At 43.9% G+C, this 24847-nt stretch overlaps 1 long non-coding RNA gene across 1 annotated transcript; it reads right to left on the reverse strand.

Moving 5' to 3' along the window:
• Nucleotides 1-357: 357 nt before the first annotated feature.
• LOC132244535 (uncharacterized) lies at nt 358-9457 on the reverse strand. Its single transcript, XR_009456098.1, has 3 exons — nt 9027-9457; nt 8497-8538; nt 358-2711 (listed from the first exon to the last, which is right to left on the reverse strand). It is a non-coding gene; the product is annotated as an uncharacterized LOC132244535 (long non-coding RNA).
• Nucleotides 9458-24847: the final 15390 nt, after the last annotated feature.

A 24847-nucleotide genomic window follows, 5' to 3' on the forward strand; every position in this document is an offset into this window, starting at 1 on the left:
CTATAAAAGGAGGCAGTGAAGATAGACCCAATGGGAATGCTATTTTCCATCTGGACCAGACTAGCTCCATGTCACACCACCTATCCACCTCAGAGGCCCTGCCGACAACCCCCTCAGGACAACACCAAGCTGAGCCTGGGATAGGTAGATATCACCCACACACTTCCCCCTACAATTTGGACTCTCTCTCTCTCTCTCTCTCCAGCTGGACTTTAGCCCCTGCACCAAGCCTCTATAAAACCTACTGCCAGTGTGTGTGCATGTGTGTTGGGGAAAACTTGTCCTAGGGTTCGTTAGGTGGAGGCTCAGACGAACAACAACATAAGTTTAAAGACTTGATTTATTAAAGAATGCATTCTGAACAGACAGCTGCCCCAAGAGGAAATTGTCTGTTGTTCTACTTCATGTGCAGTTTAATTATATAGCAAGTATGATATAGGAAGTATGACATCATATGCATAGTAACAGATACATCAATCCATTAATAGCCACACTCTTTCTATACTAGTATCCTGTTTTTACTAAACTAGAATTGTTCCAGTTTGTGCTTAGCCTAGCAGTTTTGGGTCATGCCCTTTGACTTCCTCATAGCTTAAGCTGTATACGTGGCCTGCTCGCTTACACATAATGGCGATTGACTCCATTCTGTTCCCCTTCATTCCCCTCTTTGATCCTTCAAAAGAAGGATCACTCTATTTCTATCTGGCACAGGTCTGTCCATAGTTTCTCCTGTTCTATCTCATTTTCCTTAAATTCTACCATTATTTGTTTTACTGTTTCTTTTGATATTTTTCAGATAGTTTGTTCAGCCTTCTTTACACACAAGTTTATGCAACATAAAATTAGTTGTGCTATTACATATAAACTTAAGCCTAAAATTAAAATCATGCACAATGCAAACATTATCTTCCCCAGTAGCCCTTTAAACAATCCTCTAGGATCTAACCAAGCAAACCAATCTGCCGAAGAATCTTTAGAAACAAAGGCTACTTCAGCAGCCTTGGCAGCGTGAGCTAAGGCATCATTCACTTGCTCTTCTACTAACTTAAAAGTACTATTTACATACGTACAACATTCCTGCCCTATTACAGCACAGGCACCCCCTTCAGATGCTAATATGTAATCAATAGCCAATCGGTTTTGTATAACCATCTGTTGTAGATTGTCTTGGTTTTGTGCTACAGTTTTTATGGCATTTCCTAAACTGGTTATGGCAGTTTTGGTTTCTAGGGCTAATACTTTAACCACCGGTTGTAGTCGCAGGGTATATCTTCCCACACAGGAAACGGCAAGGCCGGTTATAAGTGGAATTATCCCCACTACTGAACGTCCGATCAGCTTTCCTACTGTTAAGGGATTCTTATACGTCTCTAAAGTAGCTCGAGCAGCTTGTTCTTGACTTGACTGGTTAGGGCTTTCCCTCTGATTTCTGAGGCAACCTTCAGGTAAGGACTTGGTTATTCTTACTGCTGGAGTTAACCAAGCTAAATAGCAAGACCCAAACCAGCCAGGTGGTAGCTGGTGGTAAGCTTTTGTACCACATACCCAATAGGTTCCCTTTAAGGCCATCCAGCTGGATGAGGGTTTTTTTTATTTTCATTATACTGGTCATTGTAAAGAAAGTTAGACATGTGATGACCCCAGCCCCGCCACAGAACTAGGTCTACCCCAAACATTTGTTGTTGGTATGGGTGTGCCATTTTTATGACAATGTCCTCCTATTAGAGAGCAATCCCACACAGTAATATTTGGTAGTTGTATTGATTTACAAGTTATTGAGCCGCCAGTGGTTGATTGATGATATGGGTTATACCAACTTTTGAAAATTTTGCAGCATGTTCTGTCTTTGGTGTGATTATTCATCCAAACTCCATTACCCATATCATAATGGTTGCAGTTACTATGCCCCACTGAATAATTTTGCTGTTGGGAGTACTTGCGTACCCAACACATTTCTCCCTGTTGAGGTGTCACCTTAAGGTACTTGGCATCATTCCAGGTGGCATTGTTTGGGTCTGCCCACCGCACAGTTAAATTTAGAAGGGTTAAAGGTCACAGTATCATTAGAAATCCTTCGTCATTAGTTCTGGGGATAAGTCCACAGACCCAACAATCAGAAACATTTAAGGCCAAAGTAACCCTTTTCAGGAACTGTAAATACACATTTGCATTTGCCATAGCTAGTACCACTAATATTAACATCAACAGCTTCATTATGTTGAATTCTGTTGGCAGGCATTGTTTGGCTTGCCTCTGCAGGCAATTCTTCTGGATTATGTTGTAACTTGCCTCACCGTACAGAAGATTTCTTTTACTGAAATCGTTGTATTTGGTTTATTTTTCTTCGGACGCAGGTTGTAGGTATGAGGGGGATCAACCCAGTTTGCTGCTTCAGTGCTTACATCGAGGAGACCTTCTTCCTCATCAAATCCAGTTCCTGTTGGAGTGGGATTTAAATCCATCTGGGTCAGTTCCAGGTTGATTTGTTCTACTTCTTTTGGCGTTAAGGTTCTTCTGCAATGAGATGCATGTATCCAGGCAGACTTTCCATCAACCTTTCCAGCCGTATTGGTGGTTAGTAAGACTTGATAAGGCCCATTCCATCTAGGCTGCAGACAGTTCTTCGGGTGAAATTCTTTTACAAGGATCCAGTCTTCAGGGCTTAGAGAATGGCAAGGAACATCAGTAGGCACAGGTAAGGCTGCACTGACCTGTGGGAACAAAGCTTTAGCAGTTTTCATGAGTCCTCTGCAATAATTTAACACATTCTCATGGCCTTCCAACAGGCTTGCTGCTTTTTGTTCATTGATAGGGTGTAGGCCTACATTCATCAGTCTACCAAACAAAATTTCGTATGGCGTCAACCCATGTTTTCTATTTGGCATGTTCCTGAGGTGCATCAGTGTAATTGGAAGAATGTCAGGCCAAGAAAGTCCAGTTTGCTTACAAAGTTTGGGTAATTTGGATTTAATATCTTGGTTAAGATGTTCAACCTTTCCTGAGCTTGCTGGGTGATAAGGTGTATGGAATTTCCATGTAAACCCCAATGCCTTACTTAATACTTTCTGAATTTGTGAGATAAAATGTGGCCCTTGATCTGAGTCTACCGTGATGGGTATGCTGAATCTTGGAATTAATTCAGTCATTAATTTCTTTGCTACAGAGACTGCGTCTGCCTTTCTGGTAGGGTAGGCTTCTATCCATCCACTGAAATGGCATATTACAACCAAAACATGCTTAAACCCTTTGCTAGGTGGGAGATCAATGAAATCTATCTGCAAGTTCTGAAATGGTACATAGGACCATGGAGTAACACTGGCCTGGACATGTGTTGGTTTACTAATTCTATGTTGTAGGCATATAGCACAGGTTTCCGATACCTTTTTCACTTCTGCATGAATGGTGGGTGCATACCAGTACCTCAAAATGACCCCACTTTTGCACACGTCCCATTTCATGGGATGCGCGGGCAAGCTGAGGGACAAGGGTTTTGGGGGCAATAATGCACCCATCTGGAGACTTCCATAGGGTATCAGAATGTAAAGTACAGCCTGCTGCAAGCCACACACACTTTTCGGATTCTAAAGCTGCATCTTGGAGGAGAGAGATTTTAGATAGTGAAAGATTAAGAGTTGTGCATAAGGAGATAACAAGCGGGGTGCCTTCGAGGGTGGCACGCTGTGCGTGCTGATCCACACAAGCATTTCCTTGGCTTATCAGATCAGAGCCTCCTGTATGAGCTTCACAGTGTATAACAGAAATCTGTTTAGGGAGTAAAATAGCATCTAACAAGGCATTAATTAACAGCATGAGAAATTGAGGACCCTGCAGAGGTAAGGAATCCGCGATGCTTCCAAATCTGACCTGTGGAATGGCACACTTTAAAGGCATAGTGAGAATCAGTATAAATATTAGCAGACTTATTTTTAGCTAGAATACAAGCACGGGTTAAGGCTATTAGTTCAGTGGGTTGTGCACTATGGATAACAGGGAGACTGTGAGCTTCAATGACTGCATGTGGTGAACATATGGTGAATCCCGCACAAAGTTGCCCAGTCGCTTCTCTTTTTCATGAGACGTCTATGAAAAAATATACAATCAGGGTTAACTAGAGCTGTATCTGTGAGATCTGGACGTGGGGTAAATACCTGATCTGTCTGAGTAATGCAGTCATGATCTAACAAGTGAGTATCACCATCGTGTGGTAAAGGTAAAAGAGAAGCAAGAATTAAAACATTACAACAAACAATAGTAACATTATCAGCAGCTAAAATAGTGCACTCATAAGAAGATAACCTTTGAGAGGACAAATGCTGAGTTTTTCAATGGTTTAACAAGGCAGATACAGCATAGGGAACATCAAGGGTAAGGGGAGATCCTAACACTATAGCTGCTGACTTGTCCAAAAGCAATGCAGTGGCAGCTACAGCACACAGGCAGGGTGGAAATTCTGGTGCAACAGGATCAAGCAAGGAAGAAAAATAAGCAATTAGTTTGTGAAAAGAACCAAAAGGTTGAGTCAGAACTCCAGAAGCAACACCTTCTCTTTCATGACAGTACAAAATAAAGGGCTTATCATAGTTAGGGTGTCCCAATGCTGGTGCAGAGGCTAGGGCTGCCTTTAAATCAACAAATGCCTGTTTGTGGTGTTCGGTCCACGGGAGAGGGTTATCAGCGGAATCATCTCTAGTAAGCTCATTTAAGGGCTTTGCCAGTAAGGAAAAGTTGGGTATCCATTGTTGACAATATGAAGCAGAGCCTAGAAACCCTCTGAGTTGTTTCTTGGTAGTAGGTTTGGGGAGAGAAAGAACAGCAGAAATGCGATCTGTGGTTAAATGTCTATGCCCCTTGGAGATTTCATGCCCCAAATATATAACTTTTGGCTGGCAAAACTGCAACTTAGCTTTGGAAGCTTTATGGCCTTGTTGAGCTAAACATTTTAGAAGGTGAATTGTATCTGTAACAGGCGATTTCAGTTTCTGAAGCAATTATAAGATCATCAATATACTGAATGAGTACTGAGTTACAAGGTAACGTGATAGTATCTAAATCTTTCTTTAGCGCTTGAGAAAATATGGAAGGGCTTTCAGTAAACCCTTGAGGCAATCATGTCCATGTGCGTTCACTTACAAAGGAAGGCAATATAAACAGAAATTGGGAGTTAGGGTGTATTGGGATAGAGAACAAAGCAGAACATAAATCAACAACAGAAAAGAAAGCAGCAGAGGCAGGAATCATGCTGAGGATAGTAGAAGGGTTTGGCACAACAGGATGAGAAGGAATAACAAATTGATTAATTTTTCTTAAATCTTGTACAAAGCGATAAACAGGTTTTCGGTGCTTGTCTAATTTCCCAGGTTTCTTTACAGGTAGGATAGGGGTGTTACAGGGAGAGCGAATTAGAATTAAAACACCCTGTTGCAACAGTGCATCTATGACTGGGGCAATACCTTCCTCAGCTTCTCGGGAAAGGGAATACTGATCTACAGCAGGAAAAGGTTTGCGTGTATTATAAGTCAGTTGAACTGGCTCAATGTTCAAGAGCTTCCCCGTTTCATTGAGGTGGGAAGCCCACAAGGACTCTGGAACATCCGAAAGAAATGGAGAGTTGGAAGAGTCACCATCTATTTGGTTATTCTCAGGGCCTGTAGAGAACGAGAGCATTAAATTTTGGGTCTGATCAGAGGGCAGATCTAAATATACACCCTCAGGGGAACAGTAGATTGTGGCACCCAATTTACAAAACAAATCTCTTCCTAATAGATTTACTGGAGCACTAGGACTTAACAAGAAAGCATGGTCAGCAGACAACGGCCCAATTTTGACTGTAGCTGGACTAGCATATTTACGTGGAATGATTTGTCCCCCTATTCCAATTGCATTGACTGTTTCATTGGTGGGTATTAGTCTTTCAGCTTCTTCAGATTTTATAGTAGACATAGAGGCCCCTGTATCTACAAGGAAACGATGAGATTTGTCATTAACAGTCACAATTACACCGGCATCTTTAGAGGTTTTGATGAGAGAATGCAGTGCAGCACATTCCAGAGACACAGAAACCATGCTGAACCATCATTGGGTAGGGCTTGAGGGGCAGGAAACAGATGGGCCACTGCGCTGGGGCCAGTTTGGGCAATTAGTTTTCCAGTGTCCCTTTTGTTTACAGTAATTACAAACATCACCAGGATGCGGTCCACGTTGGAAACGCAGCTGAAAAAGAGGTACATTTGGTCTTGAGTTAACTTGTGAATCAGGGCTTTGATTGGACACTGGGGCCCCAGGATAAAAGTTTTTGCGAGATTAGACGTATGGGCGAGGACCAGTACGCTGTTTTTGTTCTAAGTCTTGGATTTGCAAAGCCATAAGGCTAGTTTTAAGTTCTTTTCTTTTTTTCCTTTTCTGCCTGCTATTGTTCCCATAAATACATACAAGCCTGAACAATCTCGGCCATGGGTTTACCCTTCCAGCCCAGGACTAATTGCTGTAGTTTATCTTGTAGCTTTGGCTGTAAATTCTTTACATAAGTGGTAACCATTAACCCTCGCATATTGTCTTCACCAGGATCAATGCCAGTATGTCTTTGAATTACTGCACAAAGTCGATTTTGAAAATCGGCTGGATGCTCATCAGGATTTTGTTTGCAATTTTCTACCTTTGTCCAATTTACATGATTCTGAGCTACTCTGGTAATGGCATTTAACAGAGTGGCCTTTGCATTTTGCAAATCTTGCAATCCCTGATTGTTCTCATAGTTGTAATCATTTCATGGCCATGGAGTGCCTTTCTGTATGTTTCGGGTTTCAGCAACAAGAAGCCGCTTTTGCTCTGGGTTTAAGAGACTGTTTAGAAGCCAATCGACATCTGACACAGTGGGATTATAGATATTAAGAACTTGTTGCAACTTTTCTCTAAAGTCTGAGGGACTTTCTCTCAGTTTTGGAAAGGTATTGCAAAAGGTGGTGATGTCACTAGCAGTCCAAGGAACATGAACAATAGTCCTTTGGCCACCGTGCATTTGAGGCGGGTATTGTCACAACGGGCAGAGAACAGTTGATTTAAAATACTGAGGGTCTCTGAAGGTGATTACAATCAATCTTCCTCCCTCTTGGGCATATAGGGTTATTACAGTCTGCCCATTTGGAACCCTCTCAATATTTTTAACATCATATAATGGTCTTAATTCAGACTTTAAAATTTTCTTAACATCACAGACAGTGGGCAGGTCATCCTCATGTGAACTTGAGTCAGTAGAAAGTGGGGGAGAGAGGGGAGCGTTTGGTGTTTTAGCAGAATTTTGTCTGGCACTGCTTTCAGAGGCATCCGACCCCTTTGCAGGAACTGGAGGTGGAGGAGCTTGACTGGGTACCCAGGAGTCTAGCAAATCTTCTGTGTCTTCCGGAGTGGTGGTATCGTTGGGCGCTGGAATACTGGGGTACAGTTTTTTTTATAGGTAGGAGGATCAGGTGGGGGAGCGCTAAGGCTGGGTTTTGCCTCTTTTAAAGTAGCCAATTGTTTTTTTCAATTTTTTGTTTGAATCTCTGAGACTAGCCTTAATTGATTTTTGTTTTCTTTTAGAAGCTTCATTATCCCATAGGTACCAATATTCCATTTGCTTTGGCTTGGGTTTTCTAGGAATCCCTTCAGGTAATTTAATTTGTCAGGGTCAAAGGTTCCTTCATCAGGGAACTGTAACTCGGGGTTTTCATAGGTATACGCATTCCAAGCAAGTGCCAATTTAACTAAGCGCTTTTGCTTCTTGGAACCCAATTGAGTTCCATAAGTCTTACACATATAACCCAAGGGTGTTTTTGGATCCGGGCAAGAGGATCCCTGACCCATTTCTTTTGTCTTCAGTTAAGGAAGAGAACGGGAACTTAAATATAATAATTGTAACCAAGGGTAGTACACAAAGCGGCGTTTTACCTTTACCTGCTAATTAGTCAGACAGCCCTTTCGTGAATGAGGAGAAGGGAAAGCGAAGGGAACCTGTCTGCTGGATCACGAGGTTCGAGCTGAGCCCCTTTGCTTTCAAGTCTGCTTTGTGGGCAGCCTTGGGGTGGCTAGACTCAGCCTTAGTCTCAGATCTGGTCAGCGGCTCATTATCATTTTAAAGGATAGGGCTGAGGCACGGGGTTCAAGAAAATTTTCTTTAGTCCCAGCCTTGGTCAGCGAGGGTATGGATAATGTTCATAGTACTTTCGAGGTTTCAATATCCCTTAGTCTATAGTAATCTAATATAAACCCAGTTCCCCACTACACTTGTAGAAAGTTAACAAGTTTGTCAAATCAAATTTTAGCCTCAGGACAGGGACTCCTAAAGCCAGTAGGCAAAGGGATAGGCAGAGAAGAGTCCGGGCGTCCCCAGACAAAGTCAGAGCAGTCTACCCGTCAGGGATCCCATATATTCAGTTTCAGATAAAGTATCCTGTTACAAATTTCAGTCAGTCAGATAAAGCAAGTCTTAAACTCTACATTAATAATGTAGGGAGCACTTACCACCAAGAGACGTAACTCGTCCAGGCTAGGGAGCACTGATACCTGTTAAGTGAGATTTTTCAATTAGGATCTCTTACCTCTGTGTTTGATGCCACGGGTGTCAGCTGTGTCCCCAGACCGTTCAAGCCGTCCGCTCGGTGTTCTGCCACATCCCACTACTGACACCAGAAAACTGTTGGGGAAAACTTGTCCCCGGGTTCATTAGCCGGAGGCCCAGACGAACAACAACATAAGTTTAAAGACTTAATTTATTAAAGAATGCATTCTGAACAGACAACTGCCCCAAGAGGAAACTGTTTGTTGTTCTACTTCACGCACAGCTTGATTATATAGCAAGTATGATATAGGAAGTATGACATCATATGCATACTAACAGATACTTCAATCCATTAATAGCCATACTCTTTCTATACTAGTATCCTGTTTTTACTAAACTAGAATTGTTCCAGTTTGTGCTTAGCCTAGCAGTTTGGGGTCATGCCCTTTGAGTTCCTCATAGCTTAAGCTGTGTACGTGACCTGCTCACTTACACATAATGGCAATTGACTCCGTTCTGTTCCCCTTCAGTGTGGATGCAAAGGAACCAATAAGATATTCTGTCACCATCTGTTCCTGTCCAATAAACTCACTGTTAATTTAGAACCCGAGTTGTGTTTTGTCTTAATGATCTCCCAGCCCTACTCCAGTTCCTGTTCTCTGCTCCTCTGATCTTCCTCCTGTCTCTCTCTCTCTGCCCTTGCCCTCTCCCTGATCCCAGTCACTTACTGCCTTCTCCCCTTGATCTTTCCTGTCTCTCTTTCTGTTCCCCTACTTCCCATCTCTGCTCTGCTTTCTCTGTGATCTTTCCCTGTTCTTAGCTTTCTGTCTCTGCTCCCCACAGCCCCTCCTCACAGCTTACTGATCTGGCTGGAGCCCTTATCTGACATCTCATGCTTTCTGTGAGTCCCTGAAGCCTCTCCAAGTGCACCCTGGAACCCCCACAGTCCACGCCAGCAGCCAGAGACCTTCTCTGGCTCCCAGCACCTGGAGCCCCTTCTCCCAGCTTACTGATCTGCCCAGAGTCCCCTCTCCAGGACCTGCAGTCCTCTCAGCATGCCCCCTTCCCAGCCTTCCAGAGCCCCCTGCAGCCCTATGGCCTGCCCCCAACTTCCCTGCAGCCCTCCAGCCCTTTTGGCACTGCCCTGCAGTTTCCCCAGCAGCTGGAGCCCTTTCTCCAGTTCCCAGCATTTTCCAGCCCCTCCCCCATAGCTTCCTGAGATCCCCGGCAGTCCATCTCCAGCACCCAGTTCCCTCTTTGCTCCTCCAGTTCCCCCTTTTGCCCCTCCAGTTCCCCCCAGCCTCAGTTTCCCTCTCCCCAACTTTTGGCTCCCCTGCAGCTTCATCTCTGGTCCCAGCCTCTGTACTGGCTTTTCTCTTGCATCCTTCCCCTGTTCTGAAGACTTTGGGCGTTGTCCTTTAATCAATTAACCTCAATTAACCTAAAGTAACCCCAAGCCTCAGTTCCTCAGCCAGTTTCTCTCTAGTCTACCGATTCTAATCCCAGTTCTGGTAACTTTCATTCCCTACACTTTCTCCCTCTCTCTCCTTAACCTTCCCCCAGGTATCTCAAGTACCCCAAGCACACACAGGCAGACAAAGTTCCTTGGGTGAATTTGATATCTTTTATTAGACCAACCCAAATGGTTGGAGAATAGTTATTAAGCAAGCTTTCGAGTTCAAAAACCCTTCATCAGGCTAAGGAAGCTGCAGCATACCATCCAAGTTAGGAACTCACCTGTGTGTATGTGTAGGTGGGTAGTATGTGTCTGAACTGGTGAACTTATATATATATTCTGGTGTGTGTGTGTGTATATATATATATATATATATATATATATATATTTCCTCGTGTACATGATATATGAATTAGTGATCCATGTATGTGTGCTGAGTGTGTGGGTATTGACAACTGATGTCTAATTTTTGGTATAGTCTGTGCAAGCTTGAATTGGTAATAGGTGTGTATGTGCCTAGGCTGGTAATTTTGGATGTGTGTGTGTGCCTGAGTTGGTAGTGTGTGGGCACCAAATTGATTTTTGAGTGTGTGCATGTGCAATTGTCCACCATGCCCTCCTACTAATAGCACAATATTGAGATCCTGAGCATTGACCTGACCCCACAGGGCAACAACACAATTTACTCCAGAACAGTGCAAGCTGGAGTAGACTGCTCCTGGTATCAGCATCTACATATTTACCCAGGACAGCAGCAATTTAAGTTAGGCTGAAGGTGGCCCCTGGCTGACTGGGCTGACTGGGTGCAATCCCCCCCCACCTCCAGTTAGTGTTTTCATGTGCATTTCAGTGCGGTTAATTACTCCGCCATAAGATAGTACTGTCCCAACTACTAGCTTACAGTAGTGTTAATTAGTTTATTGCACCCTAATACTGGTGGACGTGTAGATGGTGACACTTTACTGTGGAGCTAATCAGTCTACTCCACTATAAAGTAAACATGTAGATGCACCCTTTGGACATGTCTACATGTGCAATTAAGGTGCAGCAATAAACTCCTGTGCACACTGTTTGAATGTGTGCCCAGGGCCACAGCATGTTGAGCCAGGTTAGAGCAGTCCTGGCTGGCATGGTGCCCTGGGTGTCAGCCTGCCAGCCAAGGGCTGCTCCCCCTGCTTCAATGTGCTACAGAGGGGCTGTCTAGGGCATGAGGGTGCTTCAGAGCATGGCTAACCAGCAGGCAGCCCCTGCACTGAAGCACCCTCATGCCCCAGCCGGCCCCATCAGTCTATACATGTGTTGCTGCACACTAGAAATCTTCACAGCAGTGTAGTACTTATATTTACAAGTGGAGTGAATAGTTTACAATGGCCTAATATAGCCACCTGTATAGATGCTGAGATGTTTACTGTGGAATTAATTAGGCAGCTCTGCAGTAATCAGTTCATGTAGATGCACTCTGTGAATCTATTTGGTAAAGATGTGCTTAAAATCTAGGATCCAATTTATCTTCAGGACAAGCAGGCACAGAGTCCATCTCAAGTGTGTTTGCTTCTACCCAGGCTGAGATTGGCTTTGAGGTTTTTGCAATTATATAGAAGTTTACTGAAATGTTTTTTGGGGGGTCCACACACAGCAGGAAAAATGTGTTTAAATCATGTAAACAGAAGACACATTTAAGTCTTCATATACACATTTATTAAATGATAAAAACTGTAATTATTACAAAGTGCTTATATTAACGAAGTGCTGTAGAACTCTGTTGTACAGAAATAAGGTTTCACATTGATTAGAAGTGACCATAAGAATGAATTTTGTTCTGTTATTGGCTGAGTACAGCCAATAACAGAACAAAAAAACCACCATTTTCTAATGCATTTTTTAAATGTTGTTGTTGTTGTATTTGAACATCTTCTAAAAACATTCATTTTTGCACTGCTAAAGAAGTCTAGATGCTGGTTGTCATGGAAATGGTGCCCTTTCAAAAATTTCTCTTTTGCTTGATTTATCTTCAAATTGTATACACCCTTTTCCTACTGAAGAAACCAGTGTTTGTGGAGATGGTATAAGAAATCAGGACAGCTGTGGATTTTCTAAATATTGAATAGCCTTTAGGTATGTAAATAAAATACATTTTTAAATTAAGCTGTTTTATATATAATTATATTTGACTAAACTAGACATAGACTCCAAAACGTTTAAAGGCTGGGTTTGGAGGAAGAAAAGAATGGTAAAACTGTCTTATCCCTCAGTTGAAGTCCCTTTATAATTAACCCTCTTGTCTCACTGGCTCTCTGTAATTCTCTTTATTTATTGCTCATAGATGATGACAATATTCATAGGGGGTATTATACTAATCTGATAACACCTCTACAGCTTAGGAAAGGTAAAAAGATTATGAACAATTCTTACTTGCCTAAAACAAACAGCCCCTCTGATGTATAATTCCATACTTGGTGGTTAAACAAAAATTAATGTACCATTCTCCATTACAGCAGGTATATTTTGATTTGCCTTAGGCAGGACATCAACTAATCAGCCGTCTGAAACATCTTTGGGAGCTGAACTGAAAATGGCAGGTTTTGCTTCAGCAGTCACATTGTTACCATTCCAGGACCACAGAGAATATTGCAAACTATTCAGACAAGAGGGAAGAAGCAGTAAACATCACTGAGGCAAAAAACCCCATCCAACTTCTGTGCCTTATGTGACTTGAGCCTGTAGGAGCCAATTACCTTAGAAAGTGAGGAATATTTGGGATGGTTCATCTTTATAACTGCATTAATTTTCCAGAGCCAATCAAATGCCATATATTCTTCCAAGCTGCAGCTTTTTCTCCTCTCTGCATGTACCAAATGGATCAAGCTTGTCAGCTCAATTCCTTGCTATTCAGCCATTTTTTATTTCTCATTTCAGCTGCTCATTGGTCATCCCCAACAGCCAGAGGAAAGTCAGACTCCAACATTCTAGCTGTGCCAGTGGAGACCATTGCACTCTAGCATGTAGGAAGAGATCTTGCCCCTAGGGAACAAAGAGATGTTGCTTACACTTTTGTCCTGTTCCCTTCTTCAGGAGTACTGGCAGAGTGAGAACAGCTTTAAAATTCACTTTGGAGGAAACTTAGGAGCCATGCCAATGTAGGTACCTGGGGAATTCAGTGAACTATCTTATCTTTTGGCTGTCTTATCAATGTTGATTCCACTGATTGCCAGCATTCCCTACCATTGGAGTATGGTTGGTTACTATGGCTCTCTGCTATAATAGAAGTGTAGGGTGTCTTGTTACTGTTGTCCCCTTGTCAGGTGAGCTTAACCCAACTGCAGTAAATGGCATAACCCAACTTCAGTAAATAAATAAAGAACAACCTTTAAAATAAAGCTGGGGGAATGCCAATATGTGTGAATGAGTACCTGGTTCATATTGATGTATTCTCTGCCTTCAATGACATAAAAAAAAAACTCTCTGGAACCTCCCAAATCTTATAGGAAAGAGGGAGATAGGGTTAATGTAAACCATAGGAAGGAATAGCCAAAGTAAATGGGTTCTCAACAAACAAACAGGCAACCCCCACTTAGGGCTCTTAATTCGTTCAGAAAAACTGAGCATTAAGTGGAACCATGCTAAGCGAAACCCATTTCCGCATAGAAATGAATGTAAATAGAAATTAATTGGTTACTGCCTGCCCTGCCGCCACCTCTCCCCAATCCCCGCCTGCCTACTGGCACTCCAGCCACAAGTACCAGCCCAGGCCTCTGATTCAACTGAGCACTACAGCAAAACTGGCTGAGCGCTCAGTGGAATTGGGTATTAATTCTAAATGAGTGCTATAGAGAAATAGTGCTAACTGAAACCACATTAAGCAGGGGTTGCCTGTATATACAAATAGGTAGTTAGGCTATGTTTAAAAGTATAAGCACTTCTGTAACAGTGCCAGAAATATAAGAACTAAGTTGGGTGTACTAGAATTTCTGGTATTCATTGAGTATATTGACATAATAATCTTCTCTTAAATCTGCTGTAGTAACGATGTCATTTCCAGGTGAAAATCTATATAGGAATGACAGATTAGGTTGTATTGCTGGGGTAGCAGCACTTTACATTAAAGTCAGCATTGAATCAAACGCATAGAAATTTTACTTGTGAAGAGAGGTACCATTGAATAGCTGTAGGAATTTGGGCACCTATACATAAGCAGTGCAGCTAGTCCGATGCACTGTAAATAAGGCATATTGGAGCAGGCTTGATTAATGGGAATCTGTTAGAGCATGGTAATTATCACACTCCAGCAGACTCCAGTATCTCATGTATCAGCATCCCTTCACTTAAAAATGCACTAAAACTTGCTTGGGAATGGCAACCCCCTGCTGCCATTTTTCAGCATGGGGATGCTGACACATGGTATGCTCTGGTCAGTTTAATTAGAGCTGCCCTAATTAAAGTGTCCCCATTACCCCTCACCCCCTACCCCCGCACGTGTATAAATGCCTCAATGCCTAATAGGAAGAATTTATTTTGGGGGTTATATTGTCAACCACTTTAGCAGGATGGTGGCAGGGACCAAGACATGCTAAAGAAGATCAGAGGCTGGAAAAGCAGAAAACAAAGTAGCATCAGGTGATTTCAATTACTGCCAGATTGGGTGTAAAACTCACATCAGGATGAGATGCTGTGCTTAAATATCTAGGCACCTCAAATGACTGCTTTTGGACCAATTAGTCCTGGAACCCATAAGAGAAGGGACTGCTATACTTTTCACCCTAAGAAGATTCCAGGATTTGCTTTAATGGGTAACTTCTGTGGAGCTTTTCTGCAATTGTTAACACAATGTACTTAGATTGAATATCTTTGGGGGGGGGGCAGTAAGAATGTGGGGGAGAGTGGACACACAAGGAAATCTGCCACATTAGCATTTAACTTAGATTGAAAGAGGCAGCAAAGAAGTTTGAATGCAGGTTGTTGAAAAAATAATGGAGACACAAATTAAATGCATACTACAGATTAAAAAAAAAGTGATTAGCGGACCAAAAAAAAAAAAAAGCCAGTTTGGTTAAATGGGATAGTAAAATATGCTATTAAAGCAAAAAGATATAATCAAGAAATGGAAGACATGTCTGCATAAAGAAAACAGTAGAGACCATACACTCTGGCAAGGTTAATGTAAAACTACATGAAGACAAGCAGAAAGATATTTTAAGGAGCAACTTGATAGAGACATCACACACAATAACAAAAATGTTTTTCAATACAGGAGGAAGTCTGCTAAGGATTCATGGGGGTCTGTTGGACAATCAGGGAATAACAGGATCACTCAATGAGGGAAAAGCATTGCAGAGAAGCTAAATCAATGCTTTCCTTCAGTTGTTAACTTGGAAGACATTGGAAAGATGCCCTAATTAGGCAGCTAAACAATAAATGTGTAGACCAGGGGCAGGCAATGTTTTTTTGGCTGGAGTGCCAAAAAACCCACAATGTCTACCCTGTAAGGTGCTGAAGTGCCAGCACACCACAAAAACAAAACTGGGGTGGAGGGGGTACATGGCAGGTTGCACTGCATATTTAATACAATTAATGATCGGTAATGTTGCTTTTTTTTTTTTTTTTTTTTACAGTAAATAGAGAGCTGGTGTCAGGCAAGGAGTGGGGGGTACCAATCGCTAGCCACCACATGGGAATAATTTAGAACTGGCCAATAGTGGGACACAAATTTGTATACGAATGGCGGGAACTCCTTGCACCGTGCATTTCTCTTTTGCAACCTAGAAATGCACCCTGCAAAGAAAGCTACGAGTGGCAGGAAATCATTTAGCAGTGCCGAAGCGCACACAAACAAAAATCACACCCTTGGGTTGTGACAAGAAGCTGATGGGCTTACCCAGAAAAAATTAACTTAAATCAGTTAAGACACTGCTGGGTGGAGGGCTGATTGTTATAGTTTTCTTTTGACTATATTTGTACTAATTTAACAGGAGTGTTTAGGGACCTCCTGAGTGACAAACCATCTAGTAGCTATATGAAAAACTGGGCATGGTAAAGGTGGCATGTCAGAGGAAGGAGGAGCCCTACAAACAAGAATTGGCCAGGGTGGGCATAGAAGATTATCACTTGACCTGCAATCCCCCACCCAACAAACTTTGTTTCCATCAAGATGTGGCAAGAAGTGGGCATCCCAGGCTGGGTGACCATAAGATATTCCCAGTTTCCACATGGCTCACCCCATCAAGGCTCCAGGCCATTGGGGACCATGGCCATATAGCGTCCCCACTTGACATGGATCAAAATGGTACAAATCTCGCAAATTAAGATGTTATTAAAAGAGGAAACTGATAAACTAAATATCACCAGGACTAGACCACATGCCCCAAAGAGCCCTGAAGAAGCTGAAACTTCAGCTTTCAGGTCTATGTACTTCATTATGCAAGCTATTGGTAGAAACAGCATTAGTACCAGGAAACTAGAAAGTAACCAATGTAGTTCCAGCCTTTAAAAAGGGCTCCAGAGGATTACTTGTTGGTGAGACTAACTTCTATTCGTGGAAAATTGGTAGACCTAATTTAAAAATGTGATCGTCCATTATAAGGATGAAAAGGACTTGCTGAGTCAACACAGCTTTTATAAAGGGAAGTTGTGGTTAGCGAACTTGTCCAGGAAGCCAAAGATCCAAGATCTAGTCACATCACATCTCCCTCCAGTGTTGCACTTAAAGGTGGGTTTTTAAAACTAGAGCTTTAAGAAATTTACCATTTTGCAGAAAATGGAAAATGGGAAATGGAAAATGAAAAATGGGGTTCCAAAAAACCCCATTTTCAAGAAGAGGAGGAAGGAGGACCCAGGCAACTATAGGCCGGTCAATTTCACCTCCATCCTAGGCAAAGTCTTTGAAAAAATTATCAAGGCTCACATTTGCGAGAGGCCGGCAGGAAAAATTATGCTTAGGGGAAACCAGCACGGGTTCGTAGCAGGTAGATCATGCCTGACTAATCTAGTCTCTTTTTATGACCAGGTTAGAAAACACCTGGACGCAGGAGTAGGGGTTGTCGTCATTTACTTAGACTTCAGGAAGGCCTTCGATACGGTATCCCACCCCATAATGGTGAACAAGTTAAAAGGCTGTGACTTGGATGACTACACGGACTGCTGGGTGGCGAATTGGCTAAAGGGTCAAACCCAGAGAGTCGTAGTGGATGGGTCAGTATTGAGCTGTAAGGGTGTGGGCAGTGGGGTCCTGCAGGGCTTGGTCCTTGGACCAATACTCTTCAATGTCTTCATCAGCGACTTGGACGAGGGAGTGAAGTGTACTCTGTCCATGTTTGTGGATGACACAAAGCTGTGGGGAGAAGTGGACACACCGGAGGGCAGGGAACAACTACAGGCAGACCTGGACAGGTTGGACATATGGGCGGAAAACAACAGAATGCAATTCGACAAGGAGAAATGCAAAGTGCTGCATCTAGGAAGGAAAAATGTCCAGCATACCTACTGCCTAGTAAATTACCTTCTTGGAGGCACGGAAGCAGAAAGAGATCTTGGAGTCCTAGTGGACTCCAAGATGAACATGAGTTGTCAGTGTGACGAAGTCATCAGAAAAGCTAATGGCACTTTATCATGCATCAACAGATGCATGACGAACAGGACCAAGGAGGTGATACTTCCCCTCTATCGGGCGCTGGTCAGACCGCAGTTGGAATATGTTACACCTCAGCTCTGTATTCTTGGGCAACCCTGGCACAGGATGCAGTCTGTCTGACTCACAAAGGACTCCCCCCCACCCCCTCCCTCCCCTCCTCTACATAAACGAAACTGATTAAGATGCAGTGAGAGATGCACCTAAAACTCTCCAGATAAGGGTGATAAGAGTGAAACAACTGCCCTAGGTCTCATTTACATCCGAGATGGAACCAGATGACCATTCATTTACATGAGAGATGGAAAACAGAAAGCCTGAAGCAGAGACTGCAGTGAATTCTGAGACCAGAGAAGCAGGAGAGTGCTGCATGATGGGGAATCTGTGCTTCCAATGTTAATTAACCCATGTTCACACACACCCAGCTCAGCATTTATCAGACCAGTTCTAATCTGGATTTGCTAAGGACTTTTCTCCCCCCAGACACACACACACAGCTCTAAGTTTAATAGGCATCTCGGGCCGTACATTCCCCGGTCCCAGTATGGGAGGCCTGTTTAAACTTGATTGACTAAAACTCGGTTGCCGGGTTAGGGAATGCTGAGGCAAGAGACCGAGTCTGAGGGGGTACGGGCAACATTTGAACAATGGTTAAGGGTTCATCACAGCATCCAGCCTGCTGGAGCCCTAATCCCAGGTGTTGTTGTATCTTTCCCGAGACAACTGGTGGGAGTCCTCTCCACAAAAGGTTATGAGCACCCCAATAATTGCTTTAAGTCTGTTAAAAGACTATAGTAAAATCTGGAAAAGTCATGCTAAGCTGAGGCTTGTGCACAACAAGTAAAAATCCAAAATCCTGATACTGCAAGCTATCTATTGTTCCTGAAGAAACCATGAGATATCCCATCTGTATATCTGCCATCCATAGGAATCTCAAGCTGGCTCCCAAGTATTTGGGTTACTCCCTAATCTTAAGTGTTTCCTGATTATCAATCAGTTTCCTGAGATGGTCCAAACCAGATAACCCCTTGTCAATAGAAAAGACAATGATTTACACTACTGAGGGTGCTTCAAAGCAGCTGAACTGAGGGTATAAAAATCTGTAAGTGTGTGTGCTTAAAAAAAAGAAGAAAGAGAAGAAAGAAGAAGAAGCAGGGAGAAAGAAAAGGAGAAAGAAAGAAGAAGAAGAAAACTCCTGTGCTGACACCATCCCCTGTCGTTCTTGGGACGCTGGAAGAACAGATCGTCTCTCTCTTCAAGGATTGTGCTACGGACTGTGCCTGTCAGCTTTGCAGCCTGGGTACCGTGGACTCGGTGAGATTCCCAGCGTTCTCTCTCTTCTTTCTAGGCATAAACTTCTGAACCTGAACTGTATCAGTTAAGCTTGAGCTAAGTTTCCCCAAATACTTAGTGAAACCAGGGTAGTATTGTCATTGTTTGTGCTTGTTTTTCTTTTGCATGTCTATTACTACTAGTACTATTATATATTTCATATGCTTAGCAATAAATAACTTTTATAGGCAAACTGGTAGTAATTGGGTATATTTTTCCTTCTCTGCTTCTTTTTCCTCCTGTGCTCTGCAGCAACGCTTCTTTTACCTATGCTAAAAATCCCTGTGAAGCCTAAATTATTGTGGGGTCTGCTCATCAAGAGGCCAAAGATTGGGACGTGCTGAGTTTGAAACACATAAGGGGATCAGCTTGTACAGGCTGATTGACCCAGTTTGACTCAGACGTGCCCTTATGAACTGAATGCTGGCCCATGAGGGTGTCAGCTGGACACCCAGCCGGATTCAGAGGGATTCTGTTCACCTGTGTGCTTGTGTTTGACTGCATTTTATTGTTGCTCTTATGAACTGATTCTTGGCATATGAGGGTGTCAGCCTGTCCATGCTGATCAGCCCAGCCAGATCAGGTGTGTCACGTTAATTTGTGTGTGTTTGTGTGTATGACTGATTTGGTGACTGGAGGAACCCAGTCCCATTGAGATTGAGTCCTGCAAGATAGCTCCACTGGGGGTGAGGGCTTGCAGAAGGGAGAGATACAGCTCCGTATAGTAACACAAGCAGCACATTGACAGAATCACCAAGACCCTAGAAACTATCCTTTAATAAATGAGCACACCCCAAAGTAATGGTCAAATTTGGTAACAAATACTGCGTGCAATTTTGGGCGCCGCACTTCAAGAGGGATGTGGATAACCTGGAGAGGGTCCAGAGAAGGGCCACTCATATGGTTAAGGGCTTGCAGGCCAAGCCCTATGAGGAGAGACTAGGGCAATTGGACCTCTTCAGCCTCCGCAAGAGAAGGTTGAGAGGTGACCTTGTAGCTGCCTATAAGTTCATCAAGGGGACACAGAAGGGAATTGGTGAGGCTTTACTCACCAAGGCACCCCTGGGGGTTACAAGAAATAATGGCCCCAAGCTAGCAGAGAGCAGATTTAGACGAGACATTAGGAAAAACTTCTTCACAGTTCGAGTTGCCAAAGTCTGGAATGGGCTCCCAAGGGAGGTGGTGCTCTCCCCTACCCTGGGGGTCTTCAAGAGGAGGTTAGATAGGCATCTAGCTGGGGTCATCTAAACCCAGCATGCTTTCCTGCCTATGCAGGGGTTCGGACACAATGATCTGTTGAGGTCCCTTCTGACCCTAACATTTATGAATCTATGAATTGACACAACACTCAGTTGGTTAATAGCAGAAACGCTTGCTTTAATAACTACCAGCAGGTTATAAAACTAAATGACAGGAAAAGACTCTTTCCCAATATAAAATGAGCTATTACAGAAGGTCCTAGTATGTGTTTGGTAGGCCTGTGTGAATAGCTAACTATTTGATTTGGAATTGGATTCGGATTCAGATTCAGCTGATTCAGAGGCCACCAATTCAATTCAGAGATTTGGATCGCGCTTCTGAATTGATTTGGCCGAATCAGCATTTGAAAATTCAGTGCTGATTTGGAGTGATTTGGAGATTCAGCCATAGATTATAATGGGAAATCAATTAAATACTGTCCCTGGGGAGAATGGGGGAAAGAACCCCAAACAATGAACAGGGACCCCCTGGGGCAGGGAGCACGTGGCAAAAAGGGAAAAGATATAAAAGTAACTCAAAGGGATTACTTACCAGTAACAGCAGGACCCGCAACACAGCTGGAGGGAGAAAGGAAATCCACGCAGGTCATAAGCTGCACCTTTATCCAGCTGAAACCAACCGGTGATGTAATTGGCAATCACCAGCTGGCGGGAATAAAGCAAACCACCGGGGAAGATGGTGGGGAGAGTGGAGTAGAGACGGGAAAGTCTCTGACACCGGGCGCCACCCGGGATATCCCAAGGGACAGAGAGCCAGCAGGGGCTCTCTACATCAGTAGGAAACAACCTGTTGAAGAGACAGGGGAGCCAGAAGAGGCTTCCTGCACTGACAGAGGTAGGATCAGCGGAGGGATGACAGAGCTGAAGGAGGTTCTCACCAACAGAGGTGGGAGCATCGGAGGAATGCAGGAGGCAAAGGAGGCTCCCCCTTGAGGTGGAGATAGAACAGAGCAGCAAGGGAAGCTGAGGTACACCATGGTCAGAGGCTGGGTGTCAGCCCACAAAACTAGGAGTAGCCAGGTACGTGGAGAGACACCACAGGTAATTGGAAACTGGGCACTTCCTACAGGGGAGAAAGACAGCGATGGCCCATTACGCTGACCATGATGGGCCAAACCCCATCAGGATCAGAGGGTGCAAAAGTTATAACATCACTCTAACATAAGGGTAAGGGAAAAGGACCAGTCAGGTTCTTCCACACTTGATTTGTGTTGGTTTTTCCTTTCTTTAGTTTTCCCTCTTGCTGAGGCACAGACAAACGTCATTCCTGTGACAACTTCCACAGCCACAAACACATACTGTCACTTTCGGGAAGTCCGAGGGAGGGGGCCTATGAAATCACATTGCCATACGTGCCACGCTACCTTTCCTTCACGTAATGACAAAGGGACAGTCGGGCAAGGTTTTAATTGCATTTTTACCTCATGGCAAGTGATGCATGCTTTGACTATTTGTTGGGCTTTTCTCTTAGTTACATGAATGCCCCAAAATGCGGCCAGGTGGGCGGTTCCATCACGCCTGGGGTGTCCATGTTGTTGATGTAGCCATTCTGCGGCTTGTTCCCCAGGTGTACAGTGGGAGGAGGAACTGGGTAACGATGGATTAGCCACTTCATCTTTTTCTTCAACATACAAGGTTTCAGCGCTCTCTTCTCTTGTTAGCTGATCAACTCGTCTATTCCACTTTGCCTCTGGGCCTTCTCTTGCCTTATTTCCATGTGCTGCACTCACATGTTGGATGTGTAGAGGAAGCTTATTTTGGGCTAACTCCCATAAGGCTTTCCACCCTTCATGGCTCCAAATGTTTTGTCCTCGTCTTTTGAAGTCCTCTTTATTCCATAGGGGTAGCCATTTAGTACACCCTTCTACTACCATCCAGGAGTTGCTATAAATATACATGGGCCTTCTAGGATGCAGACCTTCTATTAATTCCCACACAGCCACACGGAGCACTGCTTGGAGCTCGGCACACTGCGCACTTTTCCGAGGCTGTGTGATACTATTTACTTGCCATCTCGAATCCTCAAGGCGGCTGCTCTCCAGGCACGACCTCGAGCATACCCATCTGTAAACCAAACTTCAACATCGCCTGAGGTCTCCATTTCAGGTGAGAAAGGAGGTGCTTCTTTGATGGGTGAAGGTTCACTGCAGCTTGTTTGATCAGGATAAACATTAATTGTACTTTCAGTGACTCTGTCAACTCATGCAGGGCATCCCTTTGGGGTTACTCATTGAACTTGGCTCAAAATGTAATAAATCCACTTTTGGACCATGGCATATTGGGCTCTCCCCCCAGATGGTAGCTGCGATCTGACACAGCCATTCTGAGATAGGTATCGGAGTAGTGATAACTGTGGGTAATTCCCCTCTCGGTGCTTCTGTGGCTTCCACGGCTGCTGTTGCCGCACACAACATCTGTTCTAAGAGAGTATACCTTGCTTCTGCCCCTCTCCAGCCTTGGCTCTAGAATCCAAGGGGTTTTCCTTCTGCTTCTGAGGACTCCTTCTGCCACAGGCTCCAGTGTGGTCCTCCTTTCGAGACACCTATATGGAGCCAAAGCTCTCCTTTAGGACGTTGTGCTCCTAGAGAGTCATGAACAGTTACTGCTTCTTTAAGGGCTTGCAAGGCATATTTATGCTCAGGACCCCATTTCCATTTAGTTCTCTTTTTACATAGATTATACAAGGGATGAGCCAACACGCTAAATTCAGGAACATGCATACGCCAAAAACTTAGTGCTCCCAATTGGGCTTGCAGTTCTTTCACATTAGTGGGAGCTGGGGTCTCTACTATATTTCACAGCTCCTCAGCTGGTATTGTGGGCTCCCCATTCTGCCTTTTTATTCCTAGAAATTCACACTGGGGCCCGACCTCTTGGATTTTTTGTTCAGACAGTGTGAATCCAAAGGTAAGCACTTTTTCTTTCAATGATTCAAAGGCCTTGATGGCAGCCTGTCTGTCTTGACTGCCTACCATGACATCATCTATGTACTGCCACATGCGTACGTGGCAGGGTACTTTTCTTGAACTTCATGAACTATTGTAGCTAAAACTCCATGAGCCAGGGTGGGGCTGTGTATCCATCCCTGGGGCAACACAGTGTAGGTATACTGCTGCCCTATCCACGTAAAAGCAAATACTGGCCAGTGGCTCTCCTGGATGGGAATAGCAAAAAACATGTCTTTGATATCAATGGATCCCACCCACATGGGTTCATAACATTGGATGCTTTTTGTCAAGGCTGGTAGTGATGGGACAGCAACTGTTAAGGGGTCAGTATTAGCATTCAATGCTCGAAAGTCAATAGTCAATCGCCACCCTCCATTTGGCTTGCGCAGTGGCCACACTGGATTGTTATACAGAGAGTGGGTTCGAATAGCAGTCTCATCTTTTAACTGCTGGCTGATAATACACTGGATAGGTTGTGTGACCTTGGGGGGAGTTAGATACTGGGGTCTGTGTACTTCTTTCATGGGAGGCAGGGTTAGTGGGATCATGCTACATTGACTTACACCTGTTACAGCTGTTTCTTCTGTTTTTCGGTGAGGCACTGTGCACCCAAACTGCCAGTTCTCTTGTTCAAGGGCAAACTGCTGTCCTCTTAGTACATTAAGTCCCAGTTAGCTTGGTCCTTCTTTAAGTATTACTGTGGCCGCTGCTACCTTAGAGCCATTAGGTAATGCGAAGGTTGCTCGGACTAGATGTCCTGGTCGTCTGGTGTCTTCGACTTTAATTACTTGATAAGGGGTTCCTTTCTCCCCCTTCAATCTGCAGAATCTAAAATACAAATCTGAGTACTCGTGTTTAATAGAATATTAATTGACTTTTTACTTTTACTAAATTGAATCTGTACAGGTGTCTGAATTAAGGGGCCAATATTAACTTTAGATATCGGTCCCCGGCTTGCTACTGCCCCCATTGTGGCTCCTTTCTTTGGGGATTGGGCTGGCCGGACTTCCTAGGCCATATGATTAGGAGGGGTAAAGGCTGGTGGCCCCGCATGTGCCTGGGAAAATGTTGACAGTTTTGCTCTCAGAGCAGAGAATCTCTCCAGTGACACTGTTGGTGGTACAAAAGGCTCTGCTTTTGGTCTTGCCCTTTTGGTACAGTGTTTAGCCCTCAGCCCTTGCAAGGCATCGATGGGCAGTCTATTGATTTGCACTTCATTGTAACAGGCAGCTAACAAGTCTTTCCACAGTTTTGCTTGCGGAGTCTTGGGCCAGCCTTTTCCAGCTTTTCTCAACAATTTGGGGGGATCAGGGGGTTTATCTTTCACTGAGGCCACGGCCATGGCCTTGGCAGTTTTCATCAGTTTAGTAAGCCTTGGCTTCTGCAAAATGGGTAGAAGCTGCACTAATTGCTGGATCAAATCTCTTACCGGGTGATTCACCGCATCTGGCTCCAAGGCCAACAAGGCCGAGGTGCATTCTGTTGGTGGTTGCCAGCAAAACTTCCTCCACAGCAGTGCTGTCACGACTTCTGCATCTGGCGTGTGAGTCCAAACCACTATACGAATGATTTCAGTTAGTGATAACAAATACAAGCAGTGGGCAGCCTTTTTTAAATTGTGCCATGCCCAAGAGGCAGGGTTAAGCTCTTTTTTTATATTACCATAACTGGCTGCAGTGGCTTGAAATGCAGCAGAAA

This window comes from Alligator mississippiensis, chromosome 12, assembly GCF_030867095.1.
Source record: "Alligator mississippiensis isolate rAllMis1 chromosome 12, rAllMis1, whole genome shotgun sequence".
Classification (NCBI taxonomy): domain Eukaryota; kingdom Metazoa; phylum Chordata; order Crocodylia; family Alligatoridae; genus Alligator; species Alligator mississippiensis.